We start from the raw sequence: 7,517 nt of genomic DNA on the forward strand, positions 1-7,517 counted from the left end.
TTTCTGTTGTTAAATTTATTTAATATTTATTGTCAGTTCTTTTTGTGAAGTTTTCTCAAATCTTCATCCTCTAATAGTTTCCTCAAGAAAGGATCATGGACTATGTATGCCTTGAATTTTGGATTGTTTAGAACATATTTGTAACTTTTGTACTTTGACTTCATACTTTAAGGATACCCTTGTGGGATAGAACATACTTTACACTTTCTTTCCTTCAGTTTCTTTAAAATGTTTCTCAAGTATCTTTCAGTGTTGACTGTTACTATCGAGAAATATGAGGCTAGTGTGATTTTAACCCCATTTTTTTCCTTTTTAAAGTTTTTAAAACTTCAGTAAAATTTCTGGGCTACGTCTTATGTTGAGCATTCTGTATCACTGTTTTGGCGCAAAGTGTGTCCTTAAAATATCTCTCTTAAAATCTTTTTCACCCTCCCACAGGAAAACCTTCCCAAATTATATCTTTATAATTATATTCCTGAATTACATCTTACTTTGTTTTGAGTTTAAGAATTTCATTTAGGCATATATTGGATTCCTTTTGCCATTTCTCTAGGTATAATTTTCTCTTTAATTCCATTTCAAATTTGTGGGTTGATGTTTTTAATCAGTTTTAGAAAAATGTCAGACATTATCTTTGTGAATATTCTTTCCTATTTTTTTCTGTCTTTTAAAGGGTGTACTAGTCAGTTTTTTAGGTCTTTTGAGTAAGTTCCACATGTCTGTTATATACTTACTGTTTTTCCCCATTCTTTTCCTATCTGTGTTTCAGTTTAGGTATTTTCTTTTGATCGATTGTCTTTTTTTTTTTTATTTTTTAAGAAGTTTTTAATAAGGGGCGCCTGGGTGGCTCAGTTGGTTAAGCAACTGCCTTCGGCTCAGGTCATGATCCTGGAGTCCCTGGATCGAGTCCCGCATCGGGCTCCCTGCTTGGCAGGGAGTCTGCTTCTCCCTCTGACCCTCCCCCCTCTCATGTGCTCTCTCTCATTCTCTCTCTCTCAAATAAATAAATAAAAAATCTTTAAAAAAAAATTTTTAATAAGGTTTTTAGTTTGGAGTGATTTTAGGTTTACAGAGAAGTTTCATAGGTGGTGCAGAGGGCTCCTGTGCCCGTACTCAATTTCCCCTGAAGCCAGCCTCTCAGGTTTCCGTGGTGCTTTTGTCCAAGCCATGAAAGCAGCGTTGGTCCATTGACTGATGCAAGGCTCTTTCCCCTGGGCGTCCCTCTCAGGCCTAGCCTGGCCAGGCCCCACTTCACATGTAGCAGTTCTTCTAAGCCTGCTCTGGGCTGTGAGAGTGTCTCAGTGAGCCTCATTCAGGGTCTGTCTGATGTAAGGCTAGGTTTTGGGCTTTCAGGGGGAAGACCACAGAGGCAGCTGCCCTTATCACATCATAGCAGGGGAAATTTTGTAGTTTTAAATGCTTATATTGGAAGGAAAGAAAGATTTTTTTCTTTCCAAGTTTTTACTTAAATTCCAGTTAGGTAACATACAGTGTAATATTAGTTTTAGGTGTCGAATTCAGTGATTCATCACTTATATACAACAGCTAATGCTCATCACAACAGGTACTCTTAATTCATGTCATCTATTTAACACCCCTCCCACCTACCTCCCCTCCAGCAATCATCAGTTTGTTCCCTATAGTTAAGAATCTGTTTCTTAGGGGCACCTGGGTGGCTCAGTTGGTTGAGCGTCTGCCTTCGGCTCGGGGCATGATCCCAGGGTCCTGGGATCGAGCCCCACATGGGCAGTCTGCCCCTCCCCCGTGCTCATGCACATGCTCACTCTAATAAATAAAATCTTAAAAAGAAAGGAATCTTGGGGCGCCTGGGTGGCTCAGTTGTTAAGCGTCTGCCTTTGGCTCAGGTCATGATCCCAGGGTCCTGGGATCGAGCCCCGTATCGGGCTCCTGCTCAGCGGGAAGCCTGCTTCTCCCTTTCCCACTCCCCCTGCTTGTGTTCCCTTTCTCACTCTCTCTCTCTCTGTCAAATAAATAAAATCTTTAAAAAAATAAAAAAAAAAATCTATTTCTTGGTTTGCCTCTTTTTACCCCCATGTTCATTTGTCTTTTTTTTTTTTTTTTAAGATTTATTATTTATTTTAAAGAGAGAGCTCATGTGCGAGCAGGGGGAGAGGGGAAGGGGGAGAAGGAGAAAGAGTCTCAAGCAGACTCCGCCCTGAGCACAGAGCCCAATGCAAGTCTTGATCCCATGACCCTGAGATCACAACCTGAGCTGAAACCAAGAGTTGGATGCTTAACTGACTATGCCACCCAGGCACCCCTTTTTGTTTTGTTTCTTAAATTCTACATATGACCAAAATCATATGGTATTTGTTTTTCTCTGACTTATTTCACTTAGCATAATATTCTCTGCCTCCATCCATGTTACTGCAAATGGCAAGATTTCATTCTTTTTGTTGGTTGAGTAATATTTCATCACACACACACACATCCCACATCTTCTTTATTCCTTTATCAGTTGATGGACATTTGGGCTCTTTCTGTAATTTGGTTATTGTTGATAATGCTGCTATAAACATCAGGGTGCATGTTCCCTTCAAATTAGTATTTTTGTATCTTTTGGGTAAATACCTAATAGTGCAATTGCTGGGTCATAGGGTAGTTCTATTTTTAACTTTTTGAGGAACCTCCAAACTGTTTTCCAGAGTGGCTGGAAGGAAAGAAAGATTTAAAGTGGACAACCCAAGCTACCTACTGGAGAAACTAGAAAAACAATAGCAAATTAAAATAGAATGAAAGAAATAAAAAATATTAGAGCAGAAATCAATTAAGTAGAAAATGGATGGAGACTAGAGAAAACTAGTAAAACTAAAAGTGATTTTTTGAAAGGATTGTTAAAAATGATAAATCTTTAATAAGACTGAATTAAAAAATAGAATATATTCATAGTGAAAGAGGGAAATTAGGGAATATTATGAATCATTTTAACAAATTCCTTAAAAGGCACATTTGAACAAAATTGACATAGGAAATAGAAAATCAGAGTGATAAATACATTAAATAAATTGAATTTTTTTTTTTAAGATTTTATTTATTTGAGAGAGCAGAGTGAGAGAGCACGAGCAGGATGGGGAGGGGTAAAGAGAGAGGGAGAAGCAGACTCCCCCACCGAGCAGTAAGCCCAATGAGGGGCTCGATCCCAGGACCCTGGGATCATGACCTGAGCCGAAGACAGACGCTTAACTGACTGAGCCACCCAGGTGCCCTGTGAATTTCTAATAAAAGAATTTTCTCACAAAGAAGTCTCAAGTCCCAAATGGTTTGACATGTGAATTCCATGAAACATACTTTTAGAAAGCAAAAGAGGATGAAACATTTCCTAACTCATTAGGAAGCCAGTGTAACCTCGATCTAAAACCTAACAAGGAAATTAAAAGAAAATTGTAGACCAGTATCTCTTATGCTTATAGATGTAAAAACTCTTAATATAAACAAATACTTAATTTATATAAATATATGTAACCTATAAATTTTACATAATATTGGATTTATCAATCTAATAAGAGGCACATATGTAGAACCCACATCTAACATTATGCTTAATAATGAATCATAGAATGTTTTTCTTCAAACTTCTGGAACAAAATAAAGACATCTGCCTTTACAATTCTATTTAACATTGTTTTGGGAGCTTTGTTAGTTCCATAAATCAAGATTAGAAGGACAAGTATGCCTTGGAGATCTTGCAGGTTTGGTTCAAAGACCACTGCAATAAAGTGAATATCACATTAAGTGAGTCAAATGAAGTTTTTGGTTTCCCAGTGCATGTAAAAGTTATGTTTACACTATACTGTAGGCTGTTAGGTGTGCAGTAGCATTATGTCTATAAAACAGTATATACACCTTAAGTCAGAGAAAGACAAATACCATGTGATTTTACTTGTATGTGGAATTTAAGAAACAAACTGATAAAAGGGAAAAAAAAGAAAGGCAAACCAAGAAAGAGTCTTAACTATAGAAAATAAACTGAGGGTTACCAGAGGGGAGGTGGGTGGGTAATGGGTTAAATAGGTAATGGGGATTAAGGAGTACACTTGTGATGGTCACCTGGTGTTGTATGGAGGTGTTGAACCACTATATTGTACACCTGAAACTAATATTACATTGTATGTTAACTAACTGGAATTGTAATAAAAACTTAAAAAGAAGAGTATTTAGAGTCCCCCCTCCCCCATGAAGAGTGTCCAACTCTTCATTTTGGCTCAGATCATGATCTCAGGGTCGTGAGATTGAGCCCTGTGTCGGGCTCCGTGCTAAGCGGGGAGTCTGCTTGAGATTTTCTCCCTCTCCCCCTTCTCCCCCTGCCCCCTGCTCTCTCTCTCTCTCCCTCCCTCAAATAAGTCTTTAAAAAAATGCTATCATCAGGGGCGCCTGGATGGCTCAGTCGTTAAGCGTCTGCCTTCGGCTCAGGTCATGATCCCAGGGTCCTGGGATCGAGCCCTGCATCAGGCTCCCTGCTTGGTGGGAAGCCTGCTTCTCCCTCTCCCACTCCCCCTGCTTGTGTTCCCTCTCTCGCTGTGTCTCTCTCTGTCAAATAAATAAATAAAATCTTTTTAAAAAATGCTATCATCTGAGCTTCCATCAAATTACAGTATTTTTGCTGGTGGAGGGTTTTGTCTTATTAACAGCTGCTGACTGATTAGGGTGGTGGTTGTTGAAGGTTGAGGTGGCTGTGGCAATTTCTTTAAATAACACAACAGTGAAGTTTGCTACATCAATTGACTCTTCCTTTTACAATGATTTACTCTGTAGCATGTGATGCTGTTTTATAGCATTTTAACCACAGTAGAACTTCTTCCAAAATTGGAGTCGATCCTCTTAAACCCTGCTGCTGCTTTATCAATTAAGTTGATGTAATATTCTAAAACCTTTGTTGTCATTTCAACAGTCTTCACAGTATTGTCACCAGGAGTAGATTCCATCTCAAGAAACCAGTTTCTTTGTTCATCCATAAGAAGCAACTCCTTATCTGTTCAAGTGTTTTTTATTTTTATTTATTTTAATTTTTTTTATCTGTTCAAGTTTTATCCTGAAATTGCAGCAATTCAATCACATCTTCTGGCTCTAACTACTAATTCTGGTTCTCTTGCTACTTATACCACATCTGTTGTTACTTTCTCCACGGAAGTAATGAATTCTTCTAAGTCATCCATGAGGGTTGAAATCAGCTGCTTCTAAACTCCTGTTCATATTGATATTTTGACCTCTTCCTGTGAATCATGAAAGTTCTTAATGGCATCTAGAATTGTGAATCCTTTCCAGAAGATTTTCAATTTACCGTGTCCAGATAAAGGAGTCACTTGGCAGCTATAACCTTACAAATTTATATTTCTTTTTTTTTGCCTCAAAAAGTGACATTTACTCAGAAAAAAATGACATGTCCATCCCTTGGCTTGCTTCCCTCCCCCTTCCTTGTCCTCTTCAGCCCCCCATGGACTGAACCCTGGGTAGGGCTAGGTAGCAGGATAACCCCTCAGATGAGGTCAGCAACACTGAGGGGCATCTCCTCAGTGGAGGTGTTTTAGATGGTCTCAATGTCTTGAAGAGGCCTCTTTTCTTCTGTCACCATGTTAATAGCCACCTTTATGGCACAGTTGTCCACCATGACTGATTCTGTGGATGTAGTTTTCCCTGTTGGTGGGAAGGTCATAATTGATGACTAAAGAAACCTGCTGCACATCAATGCCTCTGGCCAGCAAATCAGTGGTAATCAATAGAGTGACTCCCTCGTGATAACATCTTGTTCCTTTTGGTCCATATCTCGGTGCATGGTGGACATGGTGAAGTCTTGGGGCTGTATCTTTTCAGTGAGCCAATCAACCTTCCTTTGGGTATTGATGAATATGACTGCCTGCATGATTGTAAGGGTTTCATGCAGTGTGTCCAGCTTCCAGTCTTCTTGTTCCACATTCATGTAGAACTCGTTGATACCCTCCAGGGTCAACTTTTCCTTCTTGACCAGAATCCAAATGGTATCCCTCATGAACTTCTTGTCACCTCAAGCATGTTGGAAGGCATTGTAGCTCACAGCAAAACCACCTGGGTGTTGCTACTGAGCTTTTGGAATATGTCATAGATTTGGTCCTTGAATCTGTGGCTTAACATTTCATCAGCTTGTCTAGTACAAACATCTTGATGTCTTTGGGAGATAGGTATCTCTGGTTAAGCGTATCAAACACATGACGTGGGGTACCCGCGATGATATGGGGAACTTCCATCTGCAGCTTATGCACCTCAGCATGTACATTGGTCCCCTGAATGCAGGCATGGCAAGAGGCACCCATGTAATCTCCTAATGCCATGACTACTTTTTGTATTTGCTGAGCCAACTCTCTAGTGGGTGCCAGGACCAAAGCCTATGTAGCCTTTAGATCCAACTCAATCTCTTACAGGATCGATACGGCAAAAGTGGCTGTTTTTCCAGTCCCAGATTGGGCTTGAGCAATCACGTCATAACCCTGATACAAGGAAAAATGGCTTGCTGATGGATAGCAGAAGGCTTCTCAAAACCATAGGAATAGAGGCCATGGAAAAGGGACTCAGAAAGGTTCATGTCACCAAAGCTGTCAACAGTTTCATTCCAGTTACTCTCAGTGACACCTTTGGGCTCCATCTCATTGGGGCCATTGTGTCTGGATGGGGAATCTTGACCTGGCAGATACGATCTTTAGAAACTAGACAAAATGTATTTCTTAAATAATAAGACTTGACAGTTGAAATTACTCCACGAACCATGGGCTGAAATGGGTGTTGTGTTAGCAGGCATGAAAGCAACATTAATCTTGTTGTATATCAGAGTTCTTGCGTGACCAGATGCATTGTCAATGAGCATTAATATTTTGAAAGGAACTTTTTTCTGAATGGTAGGTCTTAACAGTGGCCTTAAAACATTTAGTAAAACATGTTGTAAACTGACGTGCTGTCGTTTAGGTTTTGCTATTCCATTTATAGACACAGGCAGAGTAGAGTTAGCATAATTTTTAAGGGCCCTAGAGTTTTCATAATGGTAAGTGAACATTGGCTTCACCTTAAAGTCACTAGCTGCTTTAGCCCTTAACAAGAGAGTTAGCATGTCCTTTGAAGCTTTGAAGCCAGGAATTGACTTCTCTCTATCTATGAAAATTTTAGATGCATCTTCCAATATATAAGGCTGTTTTGTTTACATAGAAAAGCCGTTGTTTAGTGTATCCATCTTCATTAACTATCTTAGCTAGATCTTCTGGATAACTTGCTGCAGCTTCTACATCAGTACTTGCTGCTTCTCCTTGTACTTCTGTATTAGGGAGATCTCTTCTTTCCTTAAACTCATGAACTAACCTCTGCTAGCTTCATACTTTTCTTCTGTAGCTTCCTCATCCCTCCCGTCTTTGTAGAATTGAAGAGAGTAAGGGCCTTGCTCTGTATTAGGTTTTGGTTTAAAGGAATGTTGTGGCTGGTTTGATCTTTTATCCAGCATATTTCATCCATATCAGCAATAAGACTGTTTTGCTATCTTA

At 39.5% G+C, this 7,517-nt stretch overlaps 1 pseudogene; it reads right to left on the bottom strand.

Annotated features, from left to right (window-relative positions):
* Nucleotides 1-5,307: 5,307 nt before the first annotated feature.
* LOC102737468 (eukaryotic initiation factor 4A-I pseudogene) lies at nt 5,308-6,634 on the bottom strand (annotated as a pseudogene).
* Nucleotides 6,635-7,517: the final 883 nt, after the last annotated feature.

Source organism: Leptonychotes weddellii, unplaced genomic scaffold (genome assembly GCF_054177405.1).
Source record: "Leptonychotes weddellii isolate Sample4059 unplaced genomic scaffold, ASM5417740v2 HiC_scaffold_6834, whole genome shotgun sequence".
In the NCBI taxonomy this organism is placed as follows: domain Eukaryota; kingdom Metazoa; phylum Chordata; class Mammalia; order Carnivora; family Phocidae; genus Leptonychotes; species Leptonychotes weddellii.